The sequence below is a fragment of the Littorina saxatilis genome, unplaced genomic scaffold (assembly GCF_037325665.1).
Source record: "Littorina saxatilis isolate snail1 unplaced genomic scaffold, US_GU_Lsax_2.0 scaffold_1342, whole genome shotgun sequence".
NCBI lineage: Eukaryota > Metazoa > Mollusca > Gastropoda > Littorinimorpha > Littorinidae > Littorina > Littorina saxatilis.
The window spans coordinates 10,851-31,760 of NW_027126005.1; the positions used below are offsets into that span (position 1 = coordinate 10,851).

General features: G+C 42.7%; 1 long non-coding RNA gene across 1 annotated transcript; it reads left to right on the forward strand.

The window, feature by feature from the left end:
- Positions 1-238: 238 nt before the first annotated feature.
- Positions 239-7,025, forward strand: LOC138954459 (uncharacterized). The gene is made up of 6 exons (XR_011451845.1): positions 239-1,225; positions 1,532-1,573; positions 2,114-2,192; positions 2,836-2,932; positions 3,536-3,582; positions 4,078-7,025. It is a non-coding gene; the product is annotated as an uncharacterized lncRNA (long non-coding RNA).
- Positions 7,026-20,910: the final 13,885 nt, after the last annotated feature.

The window sequence follows — 20,910 nt, forward strand, 5'->3', positions numbered from 1 at the left end:
TTTACCTCTTCTGAAGACCTCGTGTTTGGTACAATTTGCCATCCCAGCATGCAATGGGATTTGCTCTCGCCTGAGACTCCGAAAGCCGGGGTGTATTGACATTGAGCGTTAGAAGTCTGGGCAGATGCGAGATGGTGAGCCACGCTGTTTCCACGTGGTTGACTGTGCCTTCATTTCTGGCATGCTGTCTTCAAGAAACGCGGTTTTTACACCCCCGGTATTCACGACTTTTTTCCGTGACCTTTCGGATTTCATGGGGGCTGCCATTTTGGTTTTGATGCGCTTCCTTTTCCGGTTTACGTATTTTCCGGTTTAACATAGCATTTGCGGTTTTTTGTCAGAAGAGTGATATTTGGTTATGAAGGAAGTCAAGTCCGCCATTACCTGCCACCTCAGTTGAGTGTTTACTTTGAACTTATACTTGAACCGTAACAGTGTGTAGCCAGTTCACAAGACCTGTTCATCATCCTACCAGTTCCAACTGTTGTTATCGATGGGTCGCGCAGCTGGAGGAAGTGTTTATTTCCATTCGGAGCCCAACTTCAGTTCAAAACCAGTCAAAAACTGGCCTTGACATTCCAACATTACGATACCCTTGAATGACATTAGATCTACGGCGTTTCCGCTTGCCCAAATCCCACATGTTTCATGTCTGCTCTTCGAGTTGTTTGGAACTTAGTTCGAATATTTTCTCGAACGTAACTTTTGACCCAGCTGTCAGGTAGGCATCATGAATTAGACGTACACTGGCAGTTATAAATCATGTTGTGCAAAAGACTCTGCAGAAGTAGAACATTGTGGAAAATCGGGAATGCTTTCTCAGTTTGTGCACCCTGGCAACATTCAGCAGGGAAAAAAAAAACTGCATTGCCTTCCTCTGCAAAACTGTCGCGCGAAGAATGCTGAACGGGCAGCGACGACTAGCTGTTCTTCTTCAAAGTAATAAACTACCCTTCAAACCCTGCAAGTTTGTGCGATTTACTTTGTGGACATGAAGTCAGCAGAGGACTCAGGAATGCCCACTTAATTCCTTGATTGTACTTCCGTCACAAGAACTAAAAGAACATTCAATGTTCGTTAAATCTGTGGATCAAGTGACTCACGAAGCGGAGGAAAAGAAAATCACCAGCAGATCTGTACAAGATGTTGAATTCTGCCAGGGAAACGAAGCCGCCCTCACGGCAGAGAAGTCTCCGCCTACGAAAATCAGTAGATCTAGAGCAAGGTAAACATACGTTTTTCAAAGCTTGTTCACAAACACACACACACACACACACACACACGTACACAAACACACACACGCTCACACCATCACCCACACACACACACACATGAAAGAGATGGAATAGCTGATCGAGTGATGACAATGTTGATTGATAAGTATTTTTTGGTGCGGTGAACTTGAGGCTATATTGTTCTATCAATCCATCGATATATTTTACACTTTCACCCCAGAAATGAAGCACGTGTACACATATTAAACACAAGAATCATTTTAAGCTTTCATTGGCATTGTTTCCTTTTTTTGCAGACATGTTGGCAGGAAGTGAGTGTTTCACCCCACTCTTGCAAGGTAGGTTGATCACTGATGACAAGTTCTGATTGTTTTTCCTTTTTAAACGGATGACAATCCGTACTCTGCAGATGGATCTAACCGAGATGGATCTAACCGATACACGGAAGCAACATTGGGAACAAACTGTTATTCAATCTGTGAATATTTCATGTGTGAGGGGTATAACTGCAAGTAACCTACGTTCGCTAATGTAGAGAAATAATTTTTGACTCAAACTTCAAGTTAAATTGTTTCTGCTGTCAGAGCCATCTTTCTGAAGGAACAATATTTTACATGCCACTGGATTGTTGTATATTCCTTCTTATTTTGCAATGACAGGCTCAGCTTTCATCTGATTGTAATGTGTTTCTTATTTGAAGCTTTGTATCATAAAAGCTCTGTAGAAGTGTTGCACTTGTTTTGCAGACTGCATTAGGCGTGGTACCTATTGCACACACCCACACCCACACCCCCCCACACCCTGCCTATTTATCTAAAACACCCACCCACACACAAACACAGGGTGCTGACAAAGGATTTGTTTCCATTCTCCTTCAGGCCATCGCTTAATTTCTTGCAGACTGAGGAGCAATGGACGTTTGAGCAGCTCCTAAACCTGGGGCACACAAGCCACAAGGTAAAGAAGGTATCAGTATACATATGAACAAATGTTTTCCCTTTGGTTTTTATCGCACCATTTTTTGATAAAACTCTGTAAATTGTGGCAATTACACATTATGCCAATAACATTATCATGAAGAATGAAGATTTTCAACTTATCATTGAAGAAATGAAATCAAGCATTTTTGTTCATTCTGTATTTGATGATTATTTTCCAGTCTTTGGGTTGGCATAGTGGGTGAAATAAGGGTGAGGAGTGTCGGTTGGTGTGATTTCTTAGGTCTTGGTGATGTAATATTTTCCCTACGGTATTATTCATGGTTATCATAGTGCAGATTCCAGGGAAACGGTTTTTTGAACAGCCTCTTAAACTGAAAAGCCACAAGGTCAACAACATAAACAGGTTACTGGTGTCTCGGGCATTGATGTTTTTAAAAAGATTTGCACAGCAATTTTTGTGTGTGTAAAGAGATAATGAAAATAAAACATAACAACTTTTATATTTTTGAAGTGGAATTAAATGTTTTCATTTTTTTATTTTGAAGTGTTTTTGTATGCAGGTTTTATTGGATGGGTGGGGGGTGGTTTTGATGGTTCTGATTTATTATGATGTAAGGGTGGTTTTTTTCCTTAATTATTTATTTAATTGGTTTATGCAGACTTCATGGCAGCCACTGACCAGACGATATGACAGCCATGAATATCGAACGCAGAAGAAGAAAAAGAAGAAGACAGTCTAACAGGAAAATAATTCTGGTATGCTCATAATGTCTATGCCAGTTAAAAAAAGTCATGAATTGAAGTTTACCCAGGTTAGACATTAGCATGTCGTAATTGTGACAATGAATGTATCCGTAAACGCACCAAGAGACTTACTTAGAAAAATTGAAGTCATGCATCGTCAATATGACTACAATCACAAACTGAATAAGGGGAAATCATGTCAATTTGGAGGTCTGGATCATCAGCTGTTGCTCATTCGCTATAATGGTCTACTTGACAAAGCCCGTCTTCATGTGCTTCTTTGTTTCTTTATACCTAGTGTAGACAACATGTAGGCGTTTGCAGACTGTTTATTGTATTGCTGTTGTTTGTTTGTGAGTAAACCTATGGTGTGACCTCAATTGTTTGAAATTTGTTGTGTAAGGTGTTTCTCCATGCCCCCAGAAGAACCGACATTATATTAAAACCTTCATACCCTGCAAATACTTGCATACTAGATGTTGTTTCTTATTGTAATGATTGGGGACAGGCAAGCTCTTAAATTGTGCAAACCTTCAGAAAACTGTCAAGTTTGATTTGCTAGAACAAGCGATATTAACACGTTATTAAGATGAATATTTGATTAAATATGTGCAGGAACTACTTCAGCAGATTCATATGGCCAGTCTCACAATGCAAGGAAGGTGAGTAGATTGAATTATGTCTATCCCACCTGTTCTGTGTTTAGTGTCAGCCGTGATTGCCTGATGAGAATTTGAAAACATGTTTCTAACTAACATGAACCCAACCATGAAACGTGATGTAGGTGAGTAGCCCATCTAGAATTAGAACAGGTTCTTTTTTCTAGATGGGCTACTCACCTACATCACGTTTTATGGTTGGGTTCATGTCAGTTAGCAACATGTTTTCACATAGAAAATGGTGGGCACCTGAACAAATATCTGCACATTACAATGAAGTCTTACTTTGTGATCTGATAATTAAATAACCCCCAAATTGAGGCATGATTTTACTCCATGCAATTACCTGACCAAATCTGCGACAGTCGGGCAAACTTCTTACAAGTCGGATTGGGCCTTCAATCAAATACTCAGAAACCAGCAGCTACTTTAAGTAATACTAGTTTTGTTGTTATTTTGTACAGCTTGTACTGAATGTGTTTTCGTTTATCTCCTCAGAATCGAGTCAGCCAGAGAAAGACCATTGAGAGGGAGAGCGCACAGTAAAGCATATATGGCATGCACTTCGGTGGACCAGTGCCATCATCTTCATAACAAGAGATGCAGATCATATTTTCTTATGTTTAAGTATAGCTGTTAGCTGTTAGCAAAAGTATTTGACGATTCTTGGGTACGACTTTCGTGTTTAATCCTATTAGCTTGTGCACAGCCTCAAAATCTGTTTTATTTTGATTTATCATTTATAGTTTGATTTTTTTTTAATGGAATTAGTCCAAATGTAAATACATCTAAGGCTGCAATAATGTTTTCTTGTATATACCCTTAAAACTACCTCTTCGTGTAAACAAAATTTAATTGTAAAAAGAAGTGTTTGTTCAAGGGAGATAATTTGAAGCGAATTTTTTTTTTAAATCAGTAAAACTGCGTAGTGACATCCTCAGTTAAATAAAAAGAATAAGGAATAAAGGTATACACACAGGTTGTACCCATTTTCCTGATTGCACTGCTTTTAAGTAGAAAGCTTTTTTTCTCAGAGTTATTTTACAAATAAAATCCAAGGGAGGCAATTGATATGATAAAAAGGAAGAATTTTTCTTTTCTTAGAATACTGTACACATTTAGTAAAGTATAATTTACAAGACAAAACACAGGGTTTTTGGGGTTTTTTTTTTTTCTGTGCCTACTACTTGACAAGAGAACCACGAGATTTGTGCAGATTATTTAAAATTTTCTGAACAGTATATTTTACAAAGACAGATCCATACAATATATATAATTTTGTAATAGATGTTTACAATGTGTAGGTATGTTTTTTTTTAAATCAACAGTTCGGATAGCCACAACAAGTGTGTATGTCTTGTGATTTGAGAGCTTTAGCACTGGATGCTTAGAATCCTCTTGATCATTTACTTCAGTAGGTTAAGCCACCTTCTCCAAAATCCTCTCTCCTATTCTGTGCTTACTACAGTGGGTTTGACAAGAGAACCACGAGATTTGTTTTTGTACATATCTTGCTTTTATTCTGTACACTTTAATATTTTAATCATATGTGCACATTTTTTTGTTTTTGTTTTCCTGTATTCAAAGTGTGTATGGAAACCACAACCTGTCACAGCAGTATTATTAATCTGGATCTCCCTGCTAAGAACGTAATTAACAGAACGTGTGCATGTAGCTAAAGAACTTAAAAAGAATTTCTGCTACTTCACTCAAAATACGTCCATCCTCACACTCATATTTTCTTAAAATAATATTTGTTCATACAAACATGTTTGCGAATTATTCAATTTTGCGTAAAATATTCAATTACGATTTCTTTGTGTGTTGCAAAATTATGTAATAAAATTATGCAAGATCAAATTCAAAACAGCAATAAAGCTGCTGACGGCAGAATACCTCTGTTGACTTCTCTATCTGTTGGGTCAAACTATGCCACAGACATGTTTCTTCTAGTAGCTCAATATTACGTGATACAGTCTCAAAGACAGAACAACGCAATAACCTTTTTTTGTGTAGATTCGATTGATTTTTTCCTGAAATAAAATATTCATGAAGCCGGTTCTGACTGAGTTAATATATTTCTGGAAAGCTGAACAACGCAATGCGTCTGTGACTGGTGAAGAAGCAGAGCTGGAGCTTTTTGTATTGTTTGTCGTTGGTTTTATTACACACGCACTCACATACGGTCAACAAAATGTTGCATGTTCCTGCTTGACAAACATATGCCTGCATACATGCGTGCACGTACGCACGTACGAACATTCATACCTGTGCAAACAATCTGCCACTTCAAGTTCAACACCCAAACCCCACACATTCCTCCAAAAGGAGTCTGAAGTATAATACTGGCATTTGTGGTATTGAACGAGGACCTCAACTTCCATTGTCTAGTGCATGTGGGTCTCATGTTGTACGTGTGAAACCACTTACTTAAAAAAGAAAAAATCTTGTAAGCTTATCAACAAAAAACGAACAATTATATTCTTAAACAAACTGGTTAGAATAACAGATTTAGGAGAATGCAATGCAAGGAACATCATTATCTAATTCGGTCGATGCTTAGATCTAGAAAAGCACCCACTTATTCCAGTATAATAGAGAGAAAAAATCCAATTGAAAAAGTTCCAGATCTAGACAAGGCAAGCACTAGCAGCAATTTTAGCTAGCAAACTCGAACTTGCCCTGCATTCATGCAAGGTCGAACCACTTTCCCTGCCTAGTGGGGGTTTGGCGGGTAGAGGGCCGGTGCTGGCACACTCGGAGTGAAACGACATGTCACCTACTTCGATAGCTTCTCCGGATTTACGTGTACAAACAGCGTCCGGGTTTACCGCTTCGATTCTAAACCCTAGTTTCTCATGTTGGTAACAAACTGGCTATTTGTTTATCAGATGTGTCGTTGTTCCACATTAAATGATGCTAGAATGCAAGATCGCAATCATTTGGTTATCAAACCAGGTTGTGTTCTTTTTTTCATCACCTTTTTCCGCGCAAACAGTTTTGCGCCATTTCTTTTGCGCAGACTGGGCGGGACAGGAAGCGGAAGCGCATCAAAATTTCTGATTGGACAATGATGCCGACGCCCACTTGACCCCCACTACAATGTCAAGGTCGGAAAGTCGTGAATAGGGGTGTGTATAGGTTTCACTCGATGTGTTTGTGTGTTTGTGGCGGTGTTTGTGTTCGCAAGTAGATCTCAAGAATGAACGGACCGATCGTCACCAAACTTGGTGAACAGGTTTTATACATTCCTGAGACGGTCCTTACAAAAATTGGGACAAGTCAAACACACGGTTAGGGAGTTATTGGTGGATTAAAATTATACAACGACTTATAGACGGACACCCCCGTTGGTCAAAGGGAAATAACCATTCTCACTGCCACCAACTGAGAAGGTTATTTCCCTTGACGGGGGTGTTTTTCCTATCAGAGGAATTTCTTGTTTTTTTTGGTGTGGTGGGTTTTTTTCGGGGGGGGGCGAAATTGACCACAGTCCTTCCCGCGATAAAACTTGTGGGCCGGTATGCAAGGGTCGAGGTTCTTTCTTTATTTGGTGTTTTACGTCGTTTTCAACCACGAAGGTTATATCGCGACGGAGTCGAGGTTAGAGACTTAAGACCGGGATACACTGTAATCTCAATCTCAGTCTAAAGTCTCTGAATTCGACTCCTGCATGCATACCGGCCCTGGTCACTATCTCAGGTCTGACCAGGCTTTGTTTGTTTCGTTCATGGGCTGAAACTCCCACGGCTTTCACGTGTATGACCGTTTTTACCCCGCCATTTAGGCAGCCATACGCCGCTTTCGGGGGAAGCATGCTGGATATTTTCGTGTTTCTATAACCCACCGAACTCTGACATGGATTACAGGATCTTTTCCGTGGGCACTTGGTCTTGTGCTTGCGTGTACACACGAAGGGGGATAAGCCACTAGCAGGTCTGCACATAAGTTGACCTGGGAGATCGGACAAATCTGCACCTTTAACCCACCAGGCGGCCGCGGCCGGGATTTGAACTGTACGGCCTTCCGATTAGGAGGCCGATGTCGTATCCACTAGGCCACTGCGCCCGTCTGACCTACAGGGTTGGACACGGGATCAGACCATCCCTCCAATTGGACACACGTGGTATTATCTAAATCACAGTGATTCTTTCTTTCTTTCTTTCTTTCTTTCTTTATTTGGTGTTTAACGTCGTTTTCAACCGTTCAAGGTTATATCGCGACGTGGAAAAGGGGGGGATGGGATAGAGCCACTTGTCAATTGTTTCTTGTTCACAAAAGCACTAATCAAAAAATTGCTCCAGGGGCTTGCAACGTAGTACAATATATGACCTTACTGGGAGAATGCAAGTTTCCAGTACAAAGGACTTAACATTTCTTACATATCAAAGTGATCTAAATCAACCTTTTTGGAGAACATAAAATCTGCATGAGACAATATTTACAGACTCTGATGTCATTTCTTCTCCATATTCATTATTGGACTCGCTGGCCTTTTCACATGCATGTTCATGGGACTTTAATTGCTAGTTTACAAGTGCTGGTTTGTAACGCACTAACAATGTACATGATTGGTTAGTTATGACGCACATTGTTTGAGATATTGTAAATAACGAAACTTTGAGAACTTTTTTAATGCGGAAGTCCACAGAAATGATACATTATATTAGGCCTACATCTTTAACAAGCGAGAAGCAAATTCTGATCTGTCAAATCCTCTCTGACCAGTCTCATGAGCCGGGTAAAAATCAAAGGTTCCAAAACAGACACACACCAAGAAAATGTGGCACGACTACACCCATGGCCATATCCGTCCAAACCCGTTGTAATCTCCGCACTTACGAGACAGCTTCCCTTGCCGTGCGTGCAAAAATCGAAAGGCGCCATAGTACCTAATGGCATCGTTTGGTCTTGGTACGCCCGATATGATGAATAGCTTGGTGTGGGGAACGACCTGGTCATCCGGGGCTTTCGATCGCGCGGAGTCGTCTGCTCTGTGATTTGCGAGGCGCAGGAGTGTAGAGTTGCATATTAATTGAATATTGCGTTTCCTTGTTAGTCAGTGACGAGGAGGATGTATGAAGTGTGTGATATCTGTCGTAGTTCTTGTGAAATGTCCATCGATTTTAACACGAAAGTTGCAAGGAGTTTTTGAAAGAATGAGAGTTGAGGTTGAGGGGGCAGGTTGTGTGGTAGATGGAGTCAGAGAAAGTGTGTGTGTGTGTGTGTGTGTGTGTGTGTGTGTGTGTGTGTGTGTGTATGTGTGCGTGCGTGCGTGCGTGTGTGTGTGTGTGTGTGTGTGTGTGTGTGTGTGTGTGTGTAACTAGGCGTCAACTTGTATTCTTCACCATGGGCGTATTTGTTTGGTTATCATGTATTATTCATAGATTGAAATTTGCATGGGGAATCCAAACCCTGTGGAAAGTCATTTTATCTCATTGGGCAAGAAAAAAGCTTCTGAAAGCACACATTCAAATCTGATTGACGTGGGGAAACGGGATTTTATTCGAGGAAAATTGTCTGATGCAGAAACAAATCGCTGTGAAATCTGGCCATAAGGCACGGCTTTTTTTTGTCTCTCACATTTCATCCGTTCATTCATATTTCTTTATTCTGAATACAATGTCTTCTCTTTCGAGCGACTCATGACATTTTTTTTATCGTTTTTGTTCCAAATCTTTTCTTCAAGTTTTTCCACTCGTTGCCAATTGCCTTTTTCTTTCTCTTTGTCTTTCTTCTTCTAGGTTTCCTTCTTATTTATATTCTCTCTCTCTCTCTGCTCTCTCTCTCTGCTCTCTCTCTCTCTCTCTCTCTCTCTCTCTCTCCCCTTCTCTCTCTGTGTCTCTCTCTCTGTCCCTCTCTTTCGCGCTCTCTCTCTCTCTGTCTTTCTCTCTCTCTCTCTCTCGCCCTCGCTCTCTCTCTCGCTCTCTCCCCCTCCCCCTTTCTCTCTCTCTCTCTCTCTCTCTCTCTCTCGCTCTCTCCCCCTCCCCCTTTCTCTCGCTATCTCTCTCTCTCTCTCTCTTTTTCGTCGTTTTCTCTTTTTCCTTCTTTCTTTCTCTCTTTCCTTCTTTCTTTCTGTCATGTTTCGCCTTTTCGTGCTTTTCTTCCATTTGTTTCTACCTTTTCTCCTTTCTTTTTGCACCATACGTATTTTTGTCTTGCAAAGTCATTGACTCTTTCTTGCAATGCTAAGAGAATCGTGTACAGAGGCTCATGGGACTGGGAAATCACGCTGCTAACTAGGAAGGTCGTGGCCTTCTCTACTTTTTCTGGTCTTTTTCTCTTTGTATCCCGCCTTTCGCTGGCGATCATGTTCGCTTAATTAAATCTCGCTGGAACGCAGGGTCAACTGTTTGACATTCTATCTTTCAATAGCACGTTCCTTCCTCGTCAGTTTGAAATTGGCGAGCCAACACGCGCCCCTGAACCAACGTCACTTTGCTCCATAATTTGAGTTAGAGATACATAACCCCCTCTTAATGGAATCCAACTGGCCCACAACAGACACGAGTGGAGATGGTCCTTCGTTGCTGTCCTACATGCCAACCGGCCTAACGGGCAGTAAGTAAGTAAGTAAGTAATAAAAAAAAATTTAAAAAGTTTATTCTCATGTCGACATAGTCAATAACAAAAGACAAATTTTTTGATTAGTGCTTTTGTGAACAAGAAACAATTGACAAGTGGCTCTATCCCCTCTCCCCCCTTTCCCCGTCGCGATATAACCTTCGTGGTTGAAAACGACGTTAAACACCAAATAAAGAAAGAAAGAAAGACAGCGAACACGGTCATCTTCACCACCACAGATCAGTCCAGGGTTGCACACGACATCAGAGCATCTTTGCACTCGGACACGCGCCCAAAATCCACAGTGTGGCTGCATTCTGTGAGCAGCTGGACACTTCTCTTAAATTCATTTTGGAGCGTGACGTAAGTGTCACTTACGAAATCAATGAATTCAAACAAAATGTAGCCACTCTGCACAGGAATCAGCCATGCTGTTGATTTGTTTGCATGTGCTTAAGGGAGGGAAGATGTCCAGTTTAGTCCAGTAAGCACCCCTTTAACTGACTCTGGAGAAGAAGGAGTCTGCAAGGAAGGCGCTCCAAATAGCGGAGTGCTGATCGGAGGCCAAAATAGTTGTGTACATCGGAGGGAAGATGTAATGTTAACTCCAGCAAGTACCCCTTTAACTGACTCTGGGGAAGAAGAAGACTGCAAGGAAGGCGCTCCAAAAAGCGGAGTGCTGATCGGAGGCCCGTATGGCAGGGATCAATATGTATCAAATTGCGCTTAGCCCGCAATTTCCCTCTTTGGCCGCGGCCTTGGTCAACGGCCATTGATTCCCTGGCGGAAGGCGTTGCATGTTTCACTGCACGTCGTCTTCTCTCATCCGGGGCCTTGCCACAGCAAGAGTTACCGTTCTTGGTTTTTCAGACTCTATGAATACAATGAAAACGCTGTTTGAAGACCGACACGGTGGCCTATTGGTAAGGCGTCCGCCCCGTGATCGGGAGGTCGTGGGTTCGAACCCCGGCCGGGGTCATACCTAAGACTTTAAAATTGGCAATCTAGTGGCTGCTCCGCCTGGCGTCTGGCATTATGGGGTTAGTGCTAGGACTGGTTGGTCCGGTGTCAGAATAATGTGACTGGGTCTTGTGTGTGGCGCACGTTATATGTCAAAGCAGCACCGCCCTGATATGGCCCTTCGTGGTCGGCTGGGCGTTAAACAAACAAACAAAAAGCTGTTTGAAGCCTGCCCGAACATCATTTTGTTCATTGTACGTTGCCAACATCGCAATTGTTAATCAATCGTCAAAAGTTGTCAGAGGGAGAAAAGGTGTGACGAATAATGAAGAGGCACAGCTTCATTGGCAATGGGCTTCCGGCTTCCGGTGACAGCAACCAAATGTTAAAAAAACAAAAACACAGAAACAAAACAAAAAAACAAAACAAAAACAGATGCGCATTTTGTGCATTTCTGGCCGTGTTCTGCCATGGAATGAAGCGTTTTGCCGATGACCAATTGCTCTTTCATGGATGTCTTGGCCATTCATGCGTTTCACTGCGTCCTGTTGAGCCGCTCAACCGTAATAGCGCGCTAAGTGAAGCTCAATCTGTTGCGGGAATAGAGTGGGGGTAGGGGTAATTGGAAACGGGAAGAAGGGGGGAAGATTTGCATGGATACAGGATACAGGAAACTAAAAAGTTACGTGAAGGATTGTCTGTAATTGGCCAACCTTTCCCTTGACATTTAAAACCTGAGGGTCAGGGAAAGGGGAGTTGGAGACGGGGGAAGGGAGGTGGGGGGGGGGGGTTGTGAGTTGAGGAGGGGTAGGCAGAACATTTTAAGTGCGGTAGTTCGTTTAAAGGGCGAGGACCATGGTGAGGTCAGTGAGGATTCAATTAATCAAATTCCATTGACAATGTTACTGTTTTGATTGTTTCTCTGCCTGTACTCTATCGCTTGTATTTTTATGCCCTACATTAACTTGTCAACACTATCATTTGAGAAAGGACAGCTATGGTTACAAATGGAAGAGAAACAACGCGAAATGAGCTCAAGGCGCGGGTTTAACGTCATGAAAGCGAAAGAAAAGCTAGAGAAAATAAACAGAAAACAAAAGCAAAACAGTTCTGAACCGATCATTGTTTGCACCTTGCATTTAAAGATACCTGACTTCCAGAGTAAAACATCATATAATCCACCACAAATGTGATAACATTAAAATTTATTCTTATTTTGCCTTGTCTCTTGAACCCGGCAGGATCATGCATGACCATAGGATAAGAGCAAACCATCGCCATGAAAAAAGGGCAACTGTTGGCTGCTTATTGTCCAAGGTAATGTTGGATGAATGGATTTGACAGATTGAAATAGGTGTGGATCAGCGACATGTGATTTGTGCGTTGGTTCCCCTGTGGATCTTTTGGCACGAAGACCACACAACATAATTGAACATATACGATGTTTATCCAGTCGCGGACTCGCTTTTTGGCATGGCCAAAACTGTATACTATTTCTGAGAAAGTTGCTTTCTGTCCTTTTTTCACATTTGGTCAATTCTTGACTGCATGATTTGTCGAGGCACATTATGTATGAAAATGGGTGTGTGTGGAGAATATGTCAAAAACTACTTAACGTATTGTAATACAAATTGATGCATACATTCTTGCAGATAATTACGTGTGGTCTGATGTTGTTAAACTTATTTGTCCTTCCAGCCTTGGCATAGATCAGTGACATAAATATTTGTAGTTGCCGTGCTAAGATGAGAATAACGAAGGAGAAGGGAGAGAAGGAAATGTGTGTGTGTGACCTACACAATGTGAAAAAGGTTAACGGGGAGTGACAGAACAAGAACATTATTCCAACTCTTCATGTACTTTTATTCTACGACAATCTTTGCATTAACTTTATTCTGCAATAGTTGAGGTTCGTTGACCAGTTAAGGTTAATGTGTGCCCGTGGGCGACTCAGTAAGGAACGTGAGAAGATGTGCTCAAGGAACTGGACCCACAAGGCGGCGTAGCGAGAGATAACAAGATGGCATATGAGACTAATCAACTCTTTTATTTTCGTTGGAGACTATTTCACGTTCCCAATGCAATTAGGTGTATTAAAGTGAAGAATTTCGTGTTTGTTTTTTGGCATTGTTGTCGGGAGTGGCTGTCTAGAAGAAACTGAATAGACGAAAAAGACAGGGTGGAAGGACACAGGCGAGAGAGACAGACAGACAGAGACAGACAGACAGATAGATAGACATAAACAAAGAGAGAGAACTTTATTGTCAAAGGGTTGTTGTGCAGAGTGACCTTTCTTACTTCTAGTCCTTCTAATATTGATCAACATGCAATGAAACATCAAAAGTTACATGCAAGGCAAAAAATGAGACGTAAACTCTGATTTTCCTGAGAAAGAGAGATAGATTGATCTTTTATACAGAACAATTGAGGTTTTAGAGAGAGAGAGAGAGACAGACAAACAAACAGACAGACAGACATACAGACAGACAGACAGACAGACAGACAGACAGACAAACCCGACATAAACAAACGGTCAGATAGCACGGGTCACTGAGAGAGAGAGAGAGAGAGAGAGAGAGAGAGAGAGAGAGAGAGAGAGAGAGAGAGCAAGAGAGAGAACAAGAGAGAGACAAAACAAAGGAAGGGGTATCACAATATAGGTGTGTTTGTGGGAGGGGAGATGGAAGGAGGAGAAAGGCTCAGATGAACATGAAAAAAACATGTGAAGGTTTCGACCAGTGTCGTTACAATCGCAGCTGTGTGTTTATTGGTTCAGGTGCAGATTGAGAAGAAACGGGGGGGAGGGGGTGCGTAAAGAAAAACAGTATGGAAGGCAACTATATAAACATAAACAAAAACAGAAGAGGGAAGACGTCTTTGTGGAAAGGAGTGTCTCTGACAACAAAAGAAAGAAAGAAAAAAAAGAAAACATTGGAACGCCAAACACAGCCGTGCAGCAAACGAAAACAAACAACACCCCCCAAAAAGACCGATTGCTTGTTTGTTTTTCTGTTTAATCTCACGTGTAGGTGACATGTGCTTGGCGGAAAAAAAGCACTTTAAAATATTGACACAATGTAAGGTGCTCAGGCGGCACAAGTGGTTGGCGCTCATGTTTGGATAAGGTCGAAACAACATTAAAAAACAAGTAAGTATTTATCGAAAAAAAGAAAAAAAACGTCCGGGGATATCATTTCCAGGAACTCTCATGTCAAATTTCATAAAGATCGGTTCAGTAGTTTGGTCTGAATCGCTCTACACACACACACGCACACACAGACACACAGACACACACACACACACACACACACACACACACACACACACACAGACACAGACACACAGACACACACACACACACACATACACCACGACCCTCGTCTCGATTCCCCCTCTATGTTAAAACATTTAGTCAAAACTTGACTAAATATAAAAAGATAGAATAGAAAGCAATCAGGAACTAATTACCAAAACTTCGTCTTTCTCGAGAATACAGTGCCTGTATCAATTAGGCGGTCTTTTAGTTTGAATTTGTAAATCAAGTCCTTGCATTTATGTTTCATAAGAAGAAAAAAACATTTTTAAAAACTAGGGGAGCTAAGTAAAAGGAACTAAGGATGCAAAAAATGAGAAAACGTCACCGCGTGAACAACTCCGTTGTTTGTGAATGATGTTGTTAGTTTTATGTTTAGCTGTCCCATTCTAATACCACCATTCCAAAGACAAGTATATGCTGGAGGCGATGAGAGATTAAGAAGGTGCGGGAATGGATTGAGTAGTTTATAGAGCAATGCACTGAGAACAAGCATTGACCTTAACGGGCAAAAAGCCGCCCGTGGTGACACGGGGGTAGGACATGGATACCGTCTTTGCACAAACAGTTGACCTGTGACCTAATCCGCGACCTTAAGTCACGCTTAACAGTTTCAAACCATATACTGAGAGAGAGCGAGAGAAAGAGAGAGGGAGTACTGAGAGAGAGCGAGAGAAAGAGAGGGAGAGAGGGAGAGAGAGAGAAAGAGAGGGAGAGAGGGAGAGAGAGAGAGAGAGAGAGAGAGAGAGAGAGAGAGAGAGAGATATTGACCCAGAGATACAAGTCTTACCCGACTTGTTTGTAAGACATCGACCGCCCGCCCGCCCTACTCAAACAAACAAACAAACAAACAAACACACAGACAGAGTGAATCGTCGCATCATTGCCCACTTCAACATGGCGGCACTTGGAGGCGAGGGAGCAGAGTGGCTGATCCAGTCCCTCGCTGGGGCTGCAAAGAAGGAGATCAACATGCACCCCCCTCAGGCGACTGCCACGGCTGACCTTGTCTTGACCATCCTGCAGGACACGTTTGGGGACCACGTCAGCATTTCCACTCTACTAGCGTCGTTCTACAACACCTGCCAGAGTCAAGAGGAGGGCATTCTCTCATATGCCCACAAGTTGCAGGCTCTGCAGGTGAAGACGAATGCTGTTGTTGCCGGTACAGTTACCGATGCTGCACTTCGTGAGCAATTCATGCACGGACTGTTCTTGCCTGCAATGAGACGTGACCTCATGCGCTTTGCGAGAGGGCGTGAGGCTGTCCCTTTTGCAGCAGTCCGTGCAGAAGCTCTCAGGTGGATGAGGGAAGATTTCGAGGTGGTGACGAAGCAACAACAACAAGCAACAGAGAGCAGCACTGAGGTACGCAGCCTGCAATTACAAGTCAGCGAACTCGCCATCAAGTCAGCAGAGCTTCGAGCTGCGGCCTTGCACCAACGCCCGCCGGCTGCCTCTCGTCAACAGCAACCGTCCGCGAAGCCACGTTGTTGGCTTTGCAACCGCCACGGGCATCTACAGAGCAGGTGCCCTACCAAGCGGCATGGAGGTGAACAACCGCTGTCATGGAGACAGCCCAGTGAGCTACGTGTCACGTGGACCAGCAGTCAACATCCATCAAGCAACCGCCCCGCGAGCAGAGCAGTCAGACAGAGGAGGTTGTGACTGCTCAGGAACAGCTGACGTCGAAGCACGAGGCCTCCATTGACAGATTAGAGACCCGACTGAAGAAGGAACTGGAGGCCAAGCAACAGTTACAGGATGAACGCTTCCAGAAGGATTTAGAAATACGCCAACTTAGAGAGCGGTTAGTTTTCAAGTGTGAAGAGGTGTCAATTGAGCGGAAAGCAGCAGGACACATTCGCAAAGACCTGGAAGCGTTGTTGCAACAGCAGCTCACAGAGAAAGAGCATCGGCTTGCGACAGCCCCAGCCCCCGTAGAGCCTCACGACGCTGACCCGATAACATTGTGGGATTCTGTGCTCAATTTGTCCTGCCCCTTTACTCTAAGTCCCAGCTAAACCATCCCTTCGTAAGATCATGAAAACTCTTTAGTCACACATGTGGCGTAACCATGCCTTGCTTGCTTGTTAGATATCATGTTCTGCTAAGAGACTGTGTGTACACTATCATTATTGATTGCCTGTTGTATTGTGTCTTGTATGAATGGGTTGGGTGACTGTGAGTGTCATCCGTTACCGTTTCTGATTTTATTTGTTGTTTCACTTGTGTGAACTTGTATTTGATTTATAGATGTCATTTTCAGCTATTCCCGAGGCGCTGTACCTGCGAGGACGCAGTTGGTATAGAGCTGGGGGGGATGTAGCCAAGTGGCGTACCCAGTCTTTTTGTGTAACTATCGTAGGGTAGACTCTTGACCGGATTCCTTTCTAACCTCTTATCTCAGATTTAGGTGGTCGTTATGTAATGTGCCGCCAGCCTGTCTGGGTATCGTTGGACTCGGCGTTTTGTCAAGTGGGTGTCATTTCTTTTGACAGGGTACATCATAGAAGATGCCAGGTGGCTTGGAGGTTTTAGTCTCTTACCCCCCCCCTTCTTTGTAACTGGTTGTAATCTAATGAGCCTTATCCGGTGTGCGTAATATTTCCGGTGCGTGACACCGACACGGCTTTCTGCCTCGGTAACGATCCCTTTCATTTGGCAGGCAATCTTAAGACGACACCCCCCGTTGTCTGACACCGGGTAGCCTTCCTATTGGCTTATCGCCACAGGGAATCGGAAGTGACCAGCCTTTAAAAGACTGAGCATTTAGGCTAGAGGAGAGAACGCGATTTGTGACACTGCGAGCTGTGTGTTGCTCCGATTGTGTCGGTTGACGTGAACGGTCGAAGTGCTGACCAAATTTGTCGCGAAGTTGTAATCGGTCGACGTGTGGTTGTAACTGAATTCCGAAACCTGTGCTCTTGTGTTTCGCGACTATCGTCAGCAGCAGGTTTTGTGTTCCTTTTACGTGTGCTCACTGAGGAGAATCTACACTGCTTTCTGGTGTCTACTTTCTGGTGTACGTTAATTAAAAGTCACGTTATCGCAACCTCTGTCTTGGCGTCTCATTTATGCTTCCTGGCCTATTCCCCCCCTTCCACTCCACCCGATCACATAGGACCAAAACATTATTTGGCAAACGAGTCCGTACCACGGAACCACACACACTAATAAAACAAACTCCACTCTTACCACCCAACTAAGCATTTAAATATTGGAGCACGTAAAATGAAATTGAACAAAACCAACGACACACATTCTAAGGGGAGTAAACGTGCGGGAATTCCCGCATAACCTATGCTTCTGCCAGCGGGTTTCGTCCCTTGGTTCGGTTTGTAAAAGCGTTTTAGCCAATATCTTCCGTTTGACTTTCGTTAGGAATGTAGTTTTTTGCATACACCCGTGTAACCCTATTCCTTACAATTTCACGAAATTTGAGCTTAATTGACCCAGAGATACAAGTCTTACCCGACTTGTTTGTAAGACATCGTCCACCCGCCCGCCCTACTCAAACAAACAAACAAACAAACAAACAAACAAACAGACAGAGTGAATCCAGTAAGCCCCATATAATGGCGGCTTAAAAAGAGGAAATGGAAGCCCGCATGGAGGGGGCGGGGGGTAAAACAGAGTAGGCCAAGGGATGCAAGTGATAAAGCGGAGAAAATAATGTAGGGTGAGTGGAAGAAAAAAGGCGGGGTGGAGGTGGGGCTCGGGGTGGGGGTGGGGGGGGGGTGGGGAGGTAGGAGGAACCGAGCAAAAAAGACCACGGAGGAGTGGAATCAGAAACTGGATAAAACTTTTCTTTTTCGAGGAGTACAATTTAATCAAAGTCTCAAGTTTCCGTGTCATCCGGAGTTTGATTAACTACTTCACATCTTTGACAGGCGCTTGATGCAACCAACCAGCGAGGCGAGAACTAATTGAAACACACAGGACGAAATTAGAAGCGAGACAAGCATTTCTGTTGTTCGTCAATCAAGTTTTAATCAATGTCCGAGCTACCCACGTCAATCCAGCGGTGTTGGGTTACGTCAGATTAAAAGCATAATTATTGTGGAATGATCTTGATTGAACTACAACGTGGACGAGGGGGGGGGGGGGGGGGGGGGGGCATTGGGGGGTTTAAGAGGGGGGTCCTCTATATCGAAATAACTGAAAGCACTTTGGCGTTCAAAGAGACTGCAGACTGCCAATAAACTGCACTGGAACTAGCTATTTTATATTTTAGTAATAGTAATCAACTGCCCACAAACTTCCATTTTTCATCTGTAAAAATCTTTCACAAATAGTTATAAACATGGAGTCATGAAAGATTGTTGTTACCGTCGTCGTTGTTGTTGTTGTTGTTGTTGTTGTTGTTGTTGTAGTTGTTCTGTCGGGAGATTCACGGTAGTGTCAAAGCAAAGATTTTTCTCTTTCATATCAAGGCCGTGACATTTGAAATAATGCAAAACAAGCAGTCTATTTCAGCTTTCTGTCGGTAAATATTACAGACAACCAAAGCCAGCATGATTTCTTGTAGATCTGCTAGCAGTAGTGCAGGGCTTGAATTTCAGCAACATTTTGATATTTCAATTAGCACATTCGAGCTCGTTTCACACGAGAGGACTACTGAAGCACACTGGAGGTTATTGGCACCTTGGGAAGAATTGGGTTGAGAGGGGAAAACAATTTGCAATAAAGATGCAAGGACAGATGTCGTGTTCTTTATCTTGCACGCTGTGACGATGATGAAACAGGACACTTTGGATTTTATGGGACCTAGTTGTTTCTCTGCTCTACTTCTTGTGACGTCACGTTTGGCGTCAGAGGGCACCTTGAACGACATTTTGTCATCTATTTTACTGGTATTCCATTACCGTATTCTGAGCTTTAATGATTCTTAAAAGTATATAATACGTAGTTCTATGGACAGTTAAAAAAAACCAACGTTTTCTGTCTTTTAAAAAAGAGACATTTTTGATTGATTTATTATTATTTTTTGTTGTCGGCTGAACTGGTGTCCTTGTTCTTTTGTAACCACACGTATCTTGAAGGCATATGATACATAGCTCTAGGGACAGCTTAAAAAATGTTGTCGTGTGTGTGCGCGTGTAAGTATGTGTGTGTGTGTGTGTGTGTGTGTGTGTGTGTGTGTGTGTGTGTGTGTGTGTGTGTGTGTGTGAAATGGTCCGACTTAAAGGTTTCTCCCAAGTACGTTCCAAATAACCCCTCTGGAATTGTAAAAGATTTTAGCTTTTTGTGGGTGGCGTTTTTGGGAGCCACCCTGTATCTTCTCAAAGAGACAAACTTTTTAAATGTCACCTTTTAAATTTCGTTACAGAAACAAAGAATGTCTGCGCTAGTCATATTTACAAATCGGTGTATCTTCGCATTCTGCCTTCAGCAGAAACCGGTTGGGAACACGAAACAGTCGAACCATGCCTTTTGGGGCGTTTTGAGCAAAATTTAATGGTGCCGTGCGCGTCTAGACTGAGGTACAGTGGCTTCCCCTCATTCTTCAGATTCGTCAAATTCGACATTAACGGCTTCCCCCAACCGCTCAGATCAACAGTATTCCTTTAATACACGGTATAGTTCCGTCAAAATAATTCGAATCCGTAAAATTTCACAGTAGCTTCTTGGGTTTGAGATAAAAATCAAGCACACTTTTTACTGTTATTCTGATGTGGCGGTAAAGTCATACACTTTTGTGTCCTTTTCATGTTTGTTATCGGTACCGACATACGCTTCAGTCAGTAAAGCATAGCAGATGACGTTAGTTAGTTAGTTAGTTAGCTGTTGCTTTTCGGGTCCAGCGGACCATAATAGGCCAAATCAGGACCCCAGCAGATGACGTTCTTTTGTCAAGATTTATTGCGTTACGAAAGTCAAATACTGCAGACATTTCGGATTTCTGAGGCAAAACAGTATTATGAAACCGCTCCATTTTCTTAGCTGTGAGGGGTGTGTGCATTTGTTTGCGTGTGATCTGTTTGTGAAATGAAATATTTGTTCAGCTGATTTTCTCGTCAAAACCGTGAAGTACGATAGTTAAGGGCCTTGGTATGCATGCTCTCGCTATTGTTTCGTTGAAGGTATATGTAGAATCAGAAAACAACCGCAATCATGGATTTTATGTTGATTTGTATTTGTTTAAATGCGTGGTTTTTACATTTAGTCAAGTTTTGACTAAATGTTTTAACATAGAGGGGGGAATCGAGACGAGGGTCGTGGTGTATGTGTGTGTGTGTGTGTGTGTGTGTGTGTGTGTGTGTGTGTGTGTGTGTGTGTGTTTGTGTGTGTGTGTGTGTGTGTGTGTGTGTGTGTGTGCCAGTCTGTGCGTGTGTGTGTGTAGAGCGATTCAGACCAAACTACTGAACCGATCTTTATGACATTGTACATGAGAGTTCCTGGGAATGATATCCCCGGATGTTTTTTTCTTTTTTTCGATAAATGTCTTTGATGACGTCATATCCGGCTTTTTGTAAAAGTTGAGGCGGCAC